This window comes from Chiroxiphia lanceolata, chromosome 4, assembly GCF_009829145.1.
Source record: "Chiroxiphia lanceolata isolate bChiLan1 chromosome 4, bChiLan1.pri, whole genome shotgun sequence".
Classification (NCBI taxonomy): Eukaryota; Metazoa; Chordata; class Aves; order Passeriformes; family Pipridae; genus Chiroxiphia; species Chiroxiphia lanceolata.
The window spans coordinates 13836775-13855415 of NC_045640.1; positions in this window are offsets into that span (position 1 = coordinate 13836775).

Sequence of the window (18641 nt, forward strand, 5' to 3'; positions counted from 1 at the left end):
GGCCACAAGTCCTACTCAGGGAAAACCTGCTCCAGCATGGGCTTCCGTCACCATGGGCCGCAGGTAGGACCCCGCTCCATCCTGGGCCTCCCACGGGGTCACAGCCTCCTTCATGCATCCACCTGCTCCAGCATGGGCTCCTCTATGGGCTTCAGGGGGGGGCTCTGCACCCCGATGGTCCCCCATGGGCTGCAGGGGCACAGCTGCTCCACCATGGTCTGCACCACGGGCTGCAGGGCATCAGTTCCAGTGCCTGGAGCACCTCCTGCCCCTCCTTCTGCACTCACCTTGGTGTCTACCTTGTTCAAATGTTCTCACTCCGCTCTTCCCTGGCTGGAATTTTCTTCTTTGCAACTATCTCCTTTTCTTAAATGTTATCACAGAGGCATTACTATTACTCCTAATTGTCTGAGCCTTGGCCAGTGGCAGCAAGTCCGTCCTGGGGCCGGCTGGCATTGGCTCCACGGAACAGGGGAAGCTTCTGGTAGCTTCTAACAGAAGCCATCCCTGAACACCCCCCCCCTACCAAAACCAAGCCACAGAAAACACCCCCTCCCCCTACCAAAACCAAGCCGCAGAAAACCACTACATGGGTTAATACTGTGAGTAAGATTCTTGATGCCACCCTGTACCAGAATTGCTGGGTGGTTTTGTATCACCATTGCCTCTGTATAATTATTCAGCACCACAAGAACACAGGGACCAGCTGATGCTATGCAGTGGATTGGAAAAACATTCATAGAGAATGGAACAGAAGCCTCATCCTCATAAAATTCAACTGATACTGCAGCTAAATATTAAACAAGATGGACCATTCTCTGGCATAATATGGGATGGGTGCTGCTGAAGCCATTCACAATACACAGTGTCAGATTGAACTTTATTAGTGCTGCAACTTTTTCCACTATTTGAAAATCTCTTTGAATTTCTGGTCAAGCATATTTTACTGTTACTGCAACGACTAAAAATAAAACAAGTGACTCAAACAAATTTTGACATAATTTGCATTGGTTTGTGTATATGTGTATATATGCATACACTAAAAATAGTAGCTTACTTTGTTCTGAAACCATAGTTTCTTCACATACAATATATAGCAGACATTATTTTTTTAACTGATTCTGAATATTCATCTCTGTGCAGCAATTTTAGGTAGTAAGAGTATACATTCAAACAGGCATGAAGCAAAATGACACATTTTTCTTTCTGCCTTTAGCTGTTTTGTTGAGACTTTCCCCAGTTTAATGAGAAATACATTTAAATAAATGACAAGTTAATTAATATGGAATCAGTTTCTGTTTTACAGAAACATTTATTCATATTGTATTATTAAACATTTACAGTCTGGTATCATATACAGAACATGACAAAAAAAAGAAGCACACAGAGGTAAAATTTTCCTTGCATTACAATTCTCTGTCTTTATTAGCTGTATCACTAGAGATAATGTTATATTGTTGCCATTTGCCAAGAGCAGTGTATTAGAGTAAATATACAAGTTATCCCACTGTTCAAGTATGCTCCCAAACAGTAATTTCTCTGATGCATAACTCTGGGTCATTAACATTTTTCTCCTATTGATTTGTGGAGGACCATTTTATTTGATCTATGCTGACACAACATTTTTACTACAACAAAGAAAAGAAGGTTTGCTCTAAAAGCTGATTTTTTACCTTTAAATTCTACAACTAGTTTCTTAAGTGGGCTATTTTCAGGGGATTGTAAACAACTTAGAAGAAAAAATGCTTTTAAAAATCATTCATTCATTCATTCTTTCATATGTTTATTCATTCATTCTTTCTTTCTTTCACTTACCTAAGGCAGTAAACTCTAAATTAAACTTTTTCAAAATGAGTCTGCTCAAAAGTTTCACTCTGATAGTAGACAAAAAACTGTTTGCAACATATTTAAAAAATCAGTTGTCTAAAATGTGCAACAAAAAGTAAGCAAGCAGATCTGTACTTTTCTTGTAACTCACAATATACAATTTTCTTACTAATTGTATAGATTTTGCAAGAATGTGCTTTGGTAATTTTTTGTCTAGGAATTCAGGATGCATAAATATTGCAGTAACAAAACGGAAATTCTTGGAGACAATTTATCTATTGAAAAGAAGTCTATACATCTTAAAATATGGAAATGGCAGAGCATCAAGAGGAACTTGTTTACTTTCTCTACTGGAAACTTCATTGAACTATGGCTAAAGATTCAAGAATAAACTCAGTCTTTCAAATGCACAGGTGTTTAACTGAGATCTTTCATTTTGCAACAGCAGAACCAAGATGAGAATCTGGCCCCATAACCAGCAGGAATGCCATGTGATATCTGAATGGTAATTTTCTCTGTATGTGCCACAATAATGCCTCAGACTTGACCTTTGGCTTTGTTGTCACCAAGTATTATCATATGTATAATTTGACCTTTCTCAGTTGTATGAATGCTTGGCCTTGAACTCCATCTAACCTTCTAGGAGCTGTAAAGATAATTTCTATACATTTGCACTAAGGCCTCTGATTTGACCTATGACTCAAATGAACAATAATTTCTTAATATTCCCATTCCTTCTAAGACTATTTCCCGTAATAGTATAATAATAAGGCAATAAAATGTCCTTCAGTGTGAACTCATGTTATTCTAAATTTTGAAGGTCTCTGCTTCAGGGCATTCACAGTTCATTACATTTCTGTGTTGTCAAAAGATACTATCAAGGCACCAAAAGTTTCTAGAATTTAAATCAAAATGAAAGGACAAAAGTGACATTATTTAACTTTGTCTCTATGTGAACAAAACTAAAGACAATAATAAGCTTTATTTAGGAACAGTGAAACAAAAGCATATCTTAGCAATAGCAGAAGACCATTAATAATCCTGCCATTTCTATTTAGCAATTTCAAAGCAGAAAAGGAAGAAATATATAAAAACCATTTCAATTCTGCCCTTTGAAAAAAAATAATTGTGCATTTCATTATTATACAGCAAAACAATAAATAACCAAACATCATGGTATTCTTCAATAAAATACAGTAATTTTTTTCAGGAAAAAAAGAGTTGGTATTAATTTTTTTAGTGTTGGAACACAAGAGAAACAAAATCTATTAGAAGTCTGCAAAGGAGTTGTGACTATATTGAAAATGGATTCAGCCTGATGACATACAGTGTGTGATACAGAAGCACCTCTTTCAGCTGTGTTAAGAATGCAAAATCACCCTTCCAACTACACAATTTGCTTTCAGCACCTAAAGCTGTACTTCCTACCATATTTTTCTTGGAGTGGAATGCTAATGGGTCATCATACTTGATGATGAAATTTTCACTTTTCATGTAGCTGAACCCAAAACTTGAATATATTCAAACACTGTCTGCAAATAAAAAGCCCTGATTTGAAAATAAATAACTCAGAGACTTGGTCCTGTTCAAGTAGAACATAGACCATATAGAATTAGATTGCAGGCTCGTGGGTAAGATAAATACAACAGCCAACACGGGGTGATTGAAGTTGGTAGAGTAAACAGCAGCTGAAATACCAACTGCCAGCCATTGCTCAGATTTTGCTGGTATCAAGGCAGGGATGAGTTTTGGGGAGCATGAAGTGACTTTGGCAAGGCCAGATGCAGCTGGAATATTTATGAAAGGGGATGTGCAATAATACACTTGCACTTGCTTTAGTGCCATCACCTGGATCTACAGTCCTCACAGCGTCTTCTTTTTTAATCACACAGAAACCCCATCCCTATATATGCTTTGAAGATGTTCCATGCACTCTTTCAGAATTTCTTCTTTCCTTTTTTTTTAATTGCAACTGTACTTCTTGGAAATTATTTTGCATAGATTTTACTCTCTATGGCTATTCAAGCCAAGGCTCTTATGTGGAAATGAATCTTTTCTGCTTGGAGCTGAAGTGTCCGTGTAACTGGTAGTAACGTTATGACATGATCAATGTGACTCTCCTCCTTATACAAATTGCTCCTTCCGAGCTATCTGTCTTTCTATCTTAGTTTTCTTCCCCACTGCAAAGGCTGGTGACACAAGCCTAGCTCAGACACATCACTCAAGATTAATCAGAAGCTTCAGAGTACAGAGAACAATACAAGAGATAAAAGCCAAATTATAAGGAGAATACGCAAACTGAGATTCAATTCAAAACCTTTATGCTGCTCTATGTTTTTTGCTTTCAAGTAGAGGGTTTATATATCCCAGTCTTGGTGGCAAGGGCCACCCTCTGTGGTCACCTAGGGGTCAGCTGCCACAGACAGAATGGAGGGTTGAAAACTGAATGATGAAGGTGCCTTTAGCTAAAGAGATCTCTCCTGAACATGAAGTGTTTCTTTGGCAACAAGTAAATTCTTTGGGTTCTTTAAGATTAGAGAGATACAATATGGGTGGCCAAAAATAACAGAACATTCAGAAAAGTTTGGCTCCAGAGCATATCTCTATCTTGAATAAGCAGATTAAGAATCACTTATTTAAAACTGTTTTCCCAACGAGAGCGAGCTTGAATGTTTGGCTTGCTACAGATGTACTGGTCAAGAGAAAGTAAAAACACAAAACCTCAAGGGCTGAAGCTTTAAAATTCATGTTTCGTCAGCTCAGACTTTCCAGAAAAATGCAAATTTGACACTGCTCTCTGATCCGAGCCTTGAGACTTTGACTAACATCACGAGTCCTTCCAGAAACATCCAGCAGCCTTTTCTCCGCACTTAAAATCCTCTCATGGTGTCTAAGGAACTGTGCTTTCACCGCGTCCAAGGGCAGGGCAGCTGAGGCAGCTCACTGACACGGTGGGATCTGGTGCAATAAGGATGCATTGTGTTGGACCATGCTCTTTCCATCAAGCATCAAGGAACCTGTCTCCTAGCAGAGGGACTCAAGTAAAAGCCACTGGTGGGCTCAGCTCCTCACCCTCCTCCCATGCCTTGTCAGTGTGACAAAAGCAGTGTATCCCAAGTGTCTTGCTCAGTAAATTGTTTTTCAGGCAGTAAAAATCTACTGGTTTATAGCATCAGTGACACTGGGAAGATGAGTGGTTGTGCTGGCTGCATTTGCTCCCTCAAGCTCCACTGCCACTGCACATCCCAACAGTACCTTCTTTAGCAAAGGGGTCATCTACCTCACACTCACCATCCAGTATGGTGGGGCAAAAGCATCTATTGGGGCTCAGATACAATAGGAAAAGAGGGGCAAAAAGAAAGTTAAAGGAGAAGACAGAAAATGGTGAGAACCCTAGGGGATCACATGAGGCCAGTAGTATGTGTTTCAGGCAACAGGTGAATCATCAGTCAACTGGCCAAAAAACCAACACTGCCATGGAAGGTGAAGGAGACACTCAAGCAGGAGCCATGCTTCAGTGGTTTTTGGGCCTCACACTGAGGGTGAGTAACTCTCTTGGCTGTTTTCCACTCTGCTGTTCTTCTAGAGACAAAATAGCTCTCGTTCTGTACATGAGAAGTTTCTGCTCCATTTCACCCTCTGGGAAGTCCCTTTCGCTCTAGAAGCTCTTTTTTCCCTTCGTAACCCAACGATGTTAGCAGCTCCATCACAGCCAAAAAAGGTTCTTCATTCTGCTTTAAAAAGTGAGGGTAAAGGGATTTTTTACTGCTGATACTGTAACTAACATTTTTTTACTAATAATTTGTTATTATTTGATGCTGTCACTGAAAGGCAAGTAGCTTTCAAAGGCAGAGGTTGTACCAGCCCCTAGAGATTTTTATGGGGAATTTGGCATCTGTCTGAACCCTACAGTGTTATAACATTCCACTAATAATAATGAGAAAAATACACAGCATTAAGAGCATAAAAAGGTCATTTTTATTTTTATGTAATTTAAAGTTAAAAAAGGAAAGGGGAAAGGAAGGGTAAGGGGAGTAGGAATGGGAAGGGGAATGAAAATGAGAAGGGGAAGGTGAAGGAGAATAAAAAAAAAAGAAAATAAAAAAGAGAAGGAAAAGGCAAAAAAGGGAAAAAACCCAGAAAAGTTGGGCTTAGACATTTCCAAAATACAAACTCAAACTTTACTTCCACTCCCTGCAAACTGCTTTCTTACGCACTGGATTACAAAGTTTTCAAGGCTGGATTAGAGGCTGCTATAAAATAGTTTGCCTGACACAGAACGACATTTAAATTAGCAATGCCATAAATGGCACTACGAGGGAGGGAGGGCCTGCTCATGATTCAAGGATATCGTCTTTTGTGTAATTTTTCCAGTGTCATAAATTCTGCCCAAGTTCCTAGCAGAATAGCAATGCTCCAAAATATATTGAATAGGTGTCTTTCATAAAATGTTATACATGGAACAGAATTACAGTTTGTGGATCACATTTATTTAAGATTAGACTAATTCATATATATGTGAACCTCAACAGCATGATTTAAACCCACAGGATTTTAGACACGATGTTTTGCCTTTCTGAGACCTTTATGCTTAGCTGGAGGGTGTTTAGTGTGACTGAGGTATTTTTTCTAAACAGGGAGGGGGATTATTTAAAACCTTTTGGTATGGAAAACCCACAGTTTGTCCACCTCAAACAATCTCTTCTCTCCCCCTGTTGTCACAGCAACAACTTCAGCATTTGAAAGGAATCTACTTCAATAATCTAAGCCTCTGATCTTTGACAGGCTTATAATGAAGGAACAGTTTGTTAATGCTGACATAAACATTTTGAAAACTTAAAGGTACAATTATTTCATGTTGTTTAGGAAGTCAGCACTACATGGTCAAGAGAACAGCACTCTGCAAAAATATTTACTCATGTAATTTCCTAGTGAGAAAAACAACTGCTGACTGTACAGCTGAACTGAGATTCCAGCCCTGTGGTTTAAGCAACAAGAATACTTCTTTGTCTCCTGCCCATTTATAGTTCATTTTTTCTCTATTATAATCACACAATGATCTTTCAGATAATTCCAGGATGTCTCAGCCCAGTCTCTTTATTTCAAAAAAGATAAAAATTAAAAACCAGAGCTGAATTAGACCAATTCCAAGTGGATCTCCCAGCTATGTTCCTTGTGACAAAAAGTCAGAACTGCTTCTCAGCCAGCCAGCTGTGATGGAAGTTGTTTGCCTGTATATCAAACAAAACTGTTATTTTTGCTGGGAGAAGGGCAGAAAGTTGACACGATGACAAAGTTCCCCAGGCTGTACTCGGCAAAGTAGTCCCTGTGCTTTCCAGGCAAAGCAAAAGCCAGAGCAGGCGATGAACTCAGGGCTGCACTTTGGAGTCAAAGCTTCGGTTGCTCTGGGGAGACCATCGCTCTTGGAGCAATTTTCTACAGTAGCGCGAGGGCTCCAGTGGTCCTCGGGGGTGAAATCCATCATGCTGCACGCTGCACTCTATCAAGTGGGGCTCCGAGAAAGGGTCAAGTGGTCCGCTGCCATGCTGTTTGAGCTCATCAGAGACATATTTAATTTAATTAAGGTTGTCAGCACTATTGATTTTGGCAGTTTCAATTACCGTGCTGTTATGGCTTCTGGATCTACTGATCTGTGATGAGCCCTATCAGCACTGGCACACATTGAGGAAAAAGCCCTTTGTCTCCTTTAAAACCTGACACATCCTGCCATAGGCCATAACTTATTGCTTTTATCCAGCCCAGCTCCTCTTCTGTTCCTCATAATTAATTTCTCATTAGACAGCTCTTTATTGTTTAATTTGTGCAGTTTATAATCAAATTGGGCACATTAATTGTAGTTGAATTTAAGGCTAATGAAAAATAAAGGTTTTCAATAACTTACTCTTCAATTATTTCAGACAAGATAAAATAAAACACTTTAAGAGTTGTCAGCTTTTTAAATTATAAATTAGGTTGTTTAAAGAGCATGGGCATTTAGGAAGCAGTTATCACACATTTAGTAATTATAAATCCTATGCTCCAATACAATTATTAGGATATATTTACAATTCCTCTTAGTTTTTTTCTACCCTGTTGTTAGTTAACTGCATAACATCTAATTGTTGGTGGTTAAAAATAGCATAATCTGAAGTCCCTGGGCCTGATTTCTCTTATTGCAAGATCGAGCTGTAAATCAGCACATCTGAGGAAGTCCATATCCACAATAGTGGAACAGGACAGGTGTCTGAAACAGTAGAGATGTCTGGGTAAAAGGAAGAGAACCCCATTTGGTAAAGATTTTATAAAATGCTGATCATTCTCCTAGGCCGTATTGTAGGATTCATGCCCTTTCCTTCTAGAAAATGAAATGGTAACGTGATTTACATTAGGACCAGGACAGCAGCTAGCAAAAAGTGATAAACTCCTCTTGATGTAGACTGCAATTTCTCCCATGATGTACATAATCTTCATTATAGAAAACGGCTTATTTGAGAGGGCACATGGGAGCTGAGGCCAGTCTACTGGGATAGGGTTTGCTTGTTTATGGGGGTTTTTTTCCAGTTTACAATTAATAGGAAGGGGGAAGGAGGATGAGAAAGAAGATGGGGTGAAAAATTCAGGTGGTACCTACCTTCTTCCCTGCCAAAATGAAAACCAAGAAAACTGAGTTTTCTTCTCTGCTCAGTGGCTGCATTCAATACACAGCATTTTAGCGGTGAGCAAGAAGAGCAAAGGAAGAAAGGCAAGTTTCACATCACTGCTGAGGGGAAAGTTGGGGTGCTGTAGGTCCATAATTAGGATGTGAGCAGATGACGGGAGAATTTGATTTCTTGTGTGTTCTAAGACCTCTCCTTATCCAGATATGCAGGAGAGCCCAGCATGATACACTATGTTAGAGTATGTACTTGTGACTTTTGAGGAGGAACTGGCAGCTGGGCATCCTAGTTCCTGGAAAAGCATTCCCATTGCCTTGCAACAGTTATACACTCACTCTTTCTTGAATAGTATGTAGGATAGCTCCAGTGGGGCAGGGAGAGCTACCTTATGCTTTGGGTCTGAGACCTTGTTTCAAATATCCACCCTTAATGAGGGCTGGAAGGCATCTGAGGTCAGTACTCTGCTTCTTACCTGAATGGTTTACCGCTGTATGTTCCAAGTGATACAAACCAAACACTGAGAGAAATGGAGAGCAGCTCTCTGGACTGAAGTTAGGATGCCCACTGGCAGGCTGGGTGGCCAGCATCTGCATGTGCCCAGCCCTGGGCACCCAGGGTAGGGTTCCCTGGTCACAGTGTGTGTATGTGTGCGTCTGTGTTTCTGTGAGAGCTTCTTCACGTTCCCTGCCCGAGCAACCAAATGGTCACCCTGCTCCTGCCCAGAAAGAGCTACTGCTGTGCCTGATGGTACACCTGCATCAGGGAAAGATGGGGCAGAGCTGAAGGCATGCCCAGTAGCTACATACCAGAAAATGTATAAACTGAAATACTGAAACACTGCTGCAAAAGTGCAGGGCTGCTGATTTGCTCACTAGTCACTTGCTACTTGGTGTTTTTAATTTATAAAAAATAATCATGCTTGTGTTGTTCAAAAAAGATAAAATTCACCCACATCCTCACAAGATCTGTTTACTAACCAAATCCTGTATATAAAGAGAAGGCAATGTCAGAGATTTTCTTTCTGTACCCCAGTTCAAACTGAGGTTATTTTTTATTTCAGCAAAGTATCTTTGTCCAAAATTCCTTGGTGGGGGCCCTGCCCTTGTGGATTTGTAGGAATCTTCTAATTTATATATTGCTTCCTGTCTGGAATGAAGAGCTGGTCACTATTGCTAAATATTTCGGCACTGTGTATATTCTCTAGCTCAGAATTATTTGGAACAGAAGGAGGAGATACTGTTTTCCCAAATACTCCGAAACACTCTATTTCATCAATTGAAAACAACAATCTTCACCTGCCCAGCTTTTTGGAAAGAAAAGAGAGAACACCTTCCTTCAGCAAGGGTATGAGAAATTCTGGATGCAGGACTTTTGTCATCAGCGTGCATAGCTGGGGAGCCAGAGAGCTGGAGAGTCAGGGAACTGGGCTGCGTTCCCCCAGTGTTGAGTGGCAGGAAGGGGAAAGGAAATCAGTGCATTGGCGGTAGAAGAGGGCTGCTGGAAACAGCGTCTGATAAGGATACATGGGAACAGCAGGGGAAAAATAGACCAGCAAACCTTGCTCAATGTGTGACAGGAAGGCAGGACACAGTTTGTCCTTGGCCCTGCTTGATATTACCTGTCCAGTGAAAGGACGAGTGCTCCTGATGGGCACCACATGCAGAGGTTACACCCCTTGGGCTGCTTTAAATTACTCTTCTCTAGAAACTTAGTGTGCATGACACTTCTGGGATGGAGACCCTACTGCTGTTGTGCTCTTCCTCCACTTAACCTTAAATTCCTGGATATACTTTCTCCAAAAACTCTGACCTAAGGTCTTCATTCTAACTAGGAACTGGTGTCATCCAAGTAGACGAGATCAAAAGACCTTCCACATAGTTTGTCATCACCCCTTGACAGCAGTTCAGTTAGTTTTATGCTGTGTCAATCACAGGACAATCAGATCCCCTTATTTCAAGCTGGCATCTAACTGCAAATAGGACCATCAGACCTGGTTGTATATGCAAGGAGTTGGCAATTGAACCCTGTAAATATCTTTCTCTTTTAATTTAAAAATAACAGAAAGATTTTTAAAAGGAAATTTATATTAAAAATATTAATAATAGTTGTTCCCAGCCAAAGTCACTTTCAGCCAAGTTTCAGCTGTGAGGAAACTTTTATTACTCAAGAAATGAACTCATGAAAAGAGAAGTTTATAATGGAACCAGTGAGAGACTGCAGCAGCACTGCTAACAGGTGCCACTGTTACAGAAGTGACAGGGTGAGTAAGACTTCTAGAGATGCAGTAGCTAGGGCTGTGCCCACCCATGCAGCTAAAGATCTACCAGGATTTCTGTTATGAACCTCTTTTTGCAAGGATTTGATACTTTAGTCATAAAAGCATACCTCAGACTGAGAATGAGAAAATAGAGACACACCACTCCAGGGTAGTTGAAACAAAAAGTAATAAAATCCATATAGTTGTTTTGAAGGGTCTCTTTGGGAATTTGCAATTTCAAAAAACCCACACTTCTTTTGCAATTAAATTTGGCAGATTATCGATCAATAGCATTAACTGGGGAGGGTTCTTTTTCAGTTTGTTGCATTTTAATTTAGAGCCCTTAAAATGCCTGTGGTGTTTTTTCAAGCTTAAAAAAATCTTATAGCTCAATTAAGGGATAACAGAAATAAACCAGGATTACCTGCGTGTAATTACACAAAGTTAAATCCAAGAAAACAATACACTACCACAACTCTCTTGGGTAATTTGAGCAGTCTCCATAGGATCTCCAGAGACAAAAAAAGGAAGGTTGTCTCAGCTTACACTGAGCATTTACTGCAAGATAGCAAAAGACTCCCAAGCCCAAAAGACCACAGAAGACACCTCTTTTTTCTTGATCAACCTTTTAATAGCCTTTTAATAGTTACAGAACTGAGCAAACCCTGTACTGGGGCACAAACTGGATTCAATGTTCAGTTCTGAAACTATCTTATTGCTCTTGATAATTCTACTGTCTTTGCTGCGTCCAGTAATATAATACTGCAGTCCAGTCTGAGCTTAACTACATATACTTGGCTGGAGTTAACTCAGATCAGATCAATGTACACATATCTGAAGGCAGAAACTATTATTTAGTACTTCCTCAAAAAGGAAGAGTACAGATTTTCTGTATGTGTCAAATTAATCCTCACACTGCTTTAAGATGTGAAGACATCTTCATTGCAACGATTTGAAAATATCAAAGTCAACCAGATACCCCATCACATTCCTGAAAGAATAGGAAAGTATGGCAGAAAAGTTAGCCATGGAGGAAAATAACTGTCTCCTTCCCAATTTGAGTGGGACTATCTAAACTCAAAGTACTTTTTGACTGCCAATACCTGCAGCCACAGTGACATGCTAGCTGAATTTAACTCTCTGTGTTTGGACATTGTCTAGCTGGCTGCAATTCAGTCTGTTTGGATTTAACCTTTTTCATCCTGAATAATTTACCCAAGTTTCAGTGTTTACACTGTAACATGTATATATGAACGGTAGTGGATAAGGGGACCCACACCTTGACTGCTTAAGAAAATTTGCCATTAAACCAGTGTCAATCACCTTATACTATAAAAAACTTCCAAAGAGAGGAGATTGACTCCATCTGTAATTATATTAATTTCATTATAATCATCCCAACCTGGATTTAAACATGAGTATGCGAGTAGCAGCACAGTATATACAGTATATACATAGTACCAGTATATGCCATTTCAGTAACTCAAAACATATGTCATGTGTTTCTTAAAAGCAGCCAGGTATCCCCTTATCACTGTCAGAGTTTCCTACCTGAACCAAGTCTACATATTTATTGGTGTTAGACATGAAGTGGACCTGCCCTCAGCTGTATTTGGTTAAACTCAGTATAAACGGTACCTTTCAGTCCTGAGGTCTTTTACCAGCCTGGTGATAAGGCATCCGTTCCTCAGTATATTATAGCAGTATATTATAGCCTGTGAGCTGCGTTAATTTACACCAGCTGAACTAGTTCTGTACAGACTGGGCAGACACAACACCAAGACCCTGGGAGGCTCCTTGTGTGTTACAAAAATCCCTGGCCTCCCCTTCGGAGCAACCTTTCCACCCTTAGCACTGTGGAGACAGTACAAAGCATCTGAGGCTCAGGCCCTAACCTTTTCTCTTTGAACTTTTCAAATTTATTTTTCTATGCCTGAAATATTTGCTTATAAAACTAATAAGACCAACAGAATAAAAATGAGAAGTGACTCTTAGCTTTGTCTTTTGGGCTCTGTGCGACACGACATGTTCTGTACACTCAGGCACAGAATGCACACAGAGCACCAAAGATGAGGGTTTGGAAACTGAACACATACACTACCTCTGCTCATCAGGGGCCAGAATCAATTTTCAGACCAGGGTACGCAAATGTATATTTATTTTATTTTGCTGCTTAATTTTAAGATACTTATTGTCATTTCCCTGGCAGCAGGGTGTTGGAGAGGATGAGACTGCAGACTCAAAGGAATGACCCTTTCCATTCCATCTGCCCTTATTTAGAAGTGATGGCCTCCATTTTTTTTTTTTAATAGAAAAAACCTCCTCTTTATTCTGTCCTTCAGGCAAGTTCACTGAGTCCACTGTATTTCAACGGGAGCTAAAGACATGGTTCTACTTACCCTCCCCCAAAAGGTCTCTATTAATTGTTTTCAAATGTTGGCAGCCATGTGAAACCCTGCCTAGCAAGTCTGGCTCCTTATATGATTTTTATTAAAATTCACTTTGCACACAGGGCACATGAGATTTATGGCTGAAACTAATAGGTTGGTTCTCACTAAGACATAAATCCATGGGCTGTTTATTGAGGCTCATGGACATTGAGAACACAGGTAATTGTTACTGCGAGTGTTCAGCTAAAAAATAGTCAGTTATGTCTCTAAGGAAATTTGTTTAACTAAACACACCACGTAACCTTCTGAAAAATTACTTTATCTGTGATGGTGAATGGAAGGACTGTGCAGCCTAAGTTCTGTATCTCATCTGTACAATTTAATTTCACTTATAACACTATTTACATTTTCCTTTTACGTGGTGTCTTATATTATAAAGAGTAAATGTAAAAAGGATCACATTCATTTTCTTTCCACATGTCTGTTTTAACCATTCTCAGTTTATACACCCGAGCTTTTACTTTCTTGCTACCAACCCTTACAAGCTCCAGCTGGAGTTTTACAAGTCCAGTTCCTCCTGCCTTACTCGCAATCACAATCTACCACATGAACTCAGTGAACAATTCTGATGGCAACACACAAGGTGGAGCAGAGCCTGGACCAATCTCTTCCTCTGAACACAGTCTACACTGCCACGTGCTAAACAATTGCCAGCTCCACTTGTTGGGGAGAAGGCTGTACTCTGGAAGCCATTTAGATGTGACAATTTGGTCCTGTGCTCAAGTGAGTAAGTTCTGATTCTCAACATCGTGTTACCTTTCAGTAAGACCCAAACCTGTCTAAACGGCTTCCACCTCACATCTAGTTTTCAGCAGGTCAGTTTACAGACAAGAGAGAGGTAGCTAATGCCTCCTGAGTGGATCTTCTACTCTCAGTTGTGCTGGCAATACAGTGCTGAAGAGAAAATACAACCTTACCCAAATTACCCAAATCAGGCTCTTAATAGCATCTGAGATCACACAGGGTATCTTTTCTGGCCTTCAGTCTGCTTTCCAGAAGTGTGTGGGTCTCACACAGGTCCCATATCATATTTGCCAGCTTCATGTTCCTGTCTCAAGTACCCTAGGACATCTCACTCACATAGCCCTTGACACTTTTATTTACACACAGTATACCTCAGTGAAATATATCAGATGCTTCCAAAACAAAAGTAAAAACCATAGAATAATAGAATGGCCTGGATTGGAAAGGACCTTAAAGATCATCTAATTCCAACCCCCCTGCCATGGGCAGGGACATCTTTCACTAGGCCAGGTTCTTCAAAGCTCCATTGAATCTGGCCTGAAACACTTCCAGGGATGAGGCTTACACGACTTCTCTGAGCAACATGTTCCAGTGCCTTAGCACTCTCACAGCAAAGAATTTCTTCCTAATATCTATTCTAAATCTATTCTCTTTCAGTTTAAAGCCATTCCCCCTTGTCCTGTCACTGCATGCTCTTGTGAAAAGTCCCTCTCCATCTTTCTTGTAGGCACCCTTCAGGTACTGAAAGTCTGCAATTAACTCACCCTGAAATCTTCACTTCTCCAGGCTGAACAACCACAATTCTCTCAGCCTTTCCTCATAGGAGAGGTGCTCTACCCCTGAAATCAACTTGGTGGCCTTCCTCTGGACTCACTCCAACAGGTCGATGTCATTCCTATGCTGAGGACCCCAAAGCTGGATGCAGTACTCAAGGTCAGTTGCCACTGCTTTTCTGTAATTTTTCTATAGTGAACTTTTGATAGGAGATATATTTATTATTGTGGTCATATCAAAACTAACCCAAACAGGTGAACACTTCATTGAATGTTGTGCACACACATGGGAAGGCACACACACCGAGGTTACTTATAGAAGGCTCAGGGAGTGTTTATGCTATGCATGTGTCATACAAAAAACCAGTGTAGCCACAACAGTGTTATTTTGTGTTCAAAATAACTAACCAGTCTGACTGATGGAGCTTAGTAGCTTGGCACAGTGCTATACCATTACAGACATATTGCTTTAGCATCTCTCGTAACATTTGCTCAGCATAGACTTTTGTCTCTTTTGTTACTTTGCCGCAAAAAGCAAAGCAAACCAGCCCTAAAAAACAGGAACAAAAGAGTGGAAGGGTGCATACAATGCAGCTGACTATATTTTTGGGTTGATACCTCATTCATTTTAAAATGGTATGTAAATACTGAAACCCCCCAGACAGCTAAAGAAATACCTAAAATTCCATAAATTCTTTGGCAGATGAAGAATTAACATGAGTACAGACTTCAACAATTTGCAGGAGTTTAGGTATCTTTATGTCAATCGTGTTTACCCTGAGTTTCTCATACGTCCTGGTCCTGGTGTTTAAGCAAAGAAATAGACTTTTTCGGAACAATATCTTTCTCTCTCTCCCCCAATTTTCCCTTCTTGACAAGCTGCTTTTCCTTCGCTCCTTTTTACAGCATTTGCTTAGCAGTCTATCAGTTATCTTAATCTGTTAGGTTGTTGTTTGCTGATGAAGTCTCAACGCTCTTGTCTGATCTAGTAACTAGGTCAGCAAGGTTGTGTGTCCTGGGGACTCGGGGAACTGTATGGAGATGACCTCTGACACTCATCAAAGGCTCCACAGCACTGTTTGGCTCCTATCAGTTTAATCAGCTGGCTCATTCCTGCTCCTTCACCATTCATGACATGATTCTATCCCTCACTGCCTGCCTTTCAGAGCATACAGCCCTGCTTACACGCTGCTCCTTCACACTGAGTTTGGCTCCTGTGAGCGGCCTCATGCAATGTACCATTCATTCTCGGCATGACTCGCATTTTACAGAAAACTTCCTTCATGCTGAAAGGAAGGGCAACAAATAGGAAGCTTTCTTTTATTTCAGAGACACAGAGGTCAATATTATTCCCGAATCTTTTCCGGCAGTTTAAGGTGATGCTTAAACTGTAAAGTCCATGTCTGTTACATGTTTTCCAAGAACTAGACGTATTTAAAAACAAACAAACAAACAAAAAAAACCCAACAAAAAACCCCCAAAGAACATTTCCATGAAAATGTGATGAAAAACACACAGCAACTGCTACAGAAATCTGTCTGCTCTTATCTAGTGAAAAGAAGAGCAAAGGAAAAGTATCTCAAACTGTGATTTAATTTTTAAAAGAATTAAGACCCTATAAAATATTTTCCTGATTTTCTTCTGCAGCACATGGGACAGAGATTTATCAATAAAGCTAAAGAAGCTGTCCCAGGTCCCTCACTGCTTTGGTTAGCTCCACATATGGGGAATGCATACTCCGAGTTATGGATGTGGAGGGTATGAAACCTGGGTTCATGGCTGCTGTGCATACATTGTAGTTGCATCTGGGCTTGCCAGTGGAGGACGTCAAAGACCAAAGGAATGAAGGTTGCACAAAAACTTAAAATGTGTCAGCCCTGACCCTTAAAGTCTGCCAGGGGCTTTGTACAGGCAAACTTCTCCTCTGTGATTTTCCAGCTAGGTTAAAACATAAAGACAGTCTCACATTGATTACTTCAGCTGTAAATCTCCTCCCCAGAACTATCGGAATCTCAAGACTGACCCATGAACACTTCAGCCTTCTGATGAAGAAGTTTGCCTTTCTGATAGATAAAAGACAAGTATTGTGTTCTTCTATGTTTCAATCACACAAGTGAAGGACAACTTGGAAGCAGAATAACATTCCAAGTGAATTTAAATTAGAAAGTGGTCACTGCAACCATCACTCCTTCAGATGCTGAGAGGTATCCCACAGTATATCATAAAAACTATCTGCAACACAATGAACTCCAAACAATGCCAGCAAGGCTCAGACACCTTGTCTGCAAAGAAAAGATCATGGTATAATGCTGTGTGGATATCAACACAACAGCATGAATGTGTTTAATTGGCGCAATATCAACTCCACTAAAGCAATATAAGTATGTTGACAATACTCCTCTGTGCAAAGAAATGCTTAAATAGCCTTATGTGAATGCATTTTTTTGCAACACAAGAGAGTAGAAGATTATATAAATTACAGCAGTTAATAGCCTTTTGATTCATTGCTGCATATCACAAAAAGGGGGAGTCTGAAGTGATTCCTGAGGTGGATAAATTCTGTTGTATAATGTGAGGATCAGTCTTGTAATCCTTGCTAAATCAACAGTTCTTTGCTCTCATTGGACTCAAAACCTGTCCTGGGAGAACAGGAAGAAAAGAAGTCTCTCACCATAGAAACAAAACTATTTCTAAATATTTATTAATTTTTTTTCTGTAAAAGTTATTCATCTAGAAACCTTCATTTTCTGCAATACATTTCAGAGCTTTTTCTTTTTTTCTGTTCTTTACTATTCACTCTAAATTCTGAAGTGGCAAATTAGAGTGGCAGTCTCATTAGCAATTGAATATTTCTGTCTAGTCTGATATGCCTGTTAGTATTAACTGTTAAGTTTCCTTATGTTTCCTGAACATTTTTAGCCACTCAAGCTCCGCAAAATACACTAATTAAAGTGCATAAAGTGCTTAGTTTAATAAGTAAGATACAGTATATAGAAGACAGAGGAGGAAGAGATAGTTCATATTTTTATGTTGATGCTTTAGCAAACTTTCAAATTGCAAAATATAGTGTTGCAATGAAGGTAAGAAGATAAACCTGTATTTCTGAAGTATCAGCTCTTCAGCTGTTTTAGATTACGAAGCATCACATCAGAGGAAGCATTACCTCTTGGTGTGTAAAATAAGTGAAGGTTTTTTCTGTGTTCTCATTCCTTCTGCTGTGTTGGTGACATTTCTGCAATTAATGTTTATTTAATGCTATTTGTCAGTATACATCGATAATACCATTACACAGGAAACAAGTTTAATTATATATTTGGGAAACTGAGGCACAAAACTGAAACATCAGGTCAATAGTAGAGCCAAGATATGAACAAATATATATTCCAGATTTTATCTCCAATCTCTGGTTCACCCTATCTTAAGAAAGAGTCCGTGCTTCTTTAATTCTGTCGTACATTTTAACATAATAATATAGATTGAGCCAATTCACCGTGATCATAAGTGAATTCCTTAAAAGCTGCCTTAAAGCCACTGTTATTTTACACGTTACTTTCCCAGAAGTAGCTGAGTGGAGAGTCCTGGCTTTGTGCACATGTGATGCCATGGAAATGAGCGGGGTTCCTCTCAAGCACAGCCTTACACCTGCGCAGGACAGGTTCAGAGAAAAGCAGGGATGTGCAGGGGATGGAAAGAAAAACAAGACCACCACAAGCAGCAAGTGTTCAGCTTTAGGTACTTGGCTCTTTACTTGTGAGTAAAGGACTGGAAGTCCATTCTATGCCACCTTTTCAACTTTTAGTATGCCTTTAAAAAAGCAGATAGAAATCATTTACCTTGTCTACCTCTTTTATCCTCCGCCTGCACAACAGGCTAGCCTCAGTTTTATCTATTTAGTTAATTACCACCAAAAAGTTACATGATACAAGTGTACACA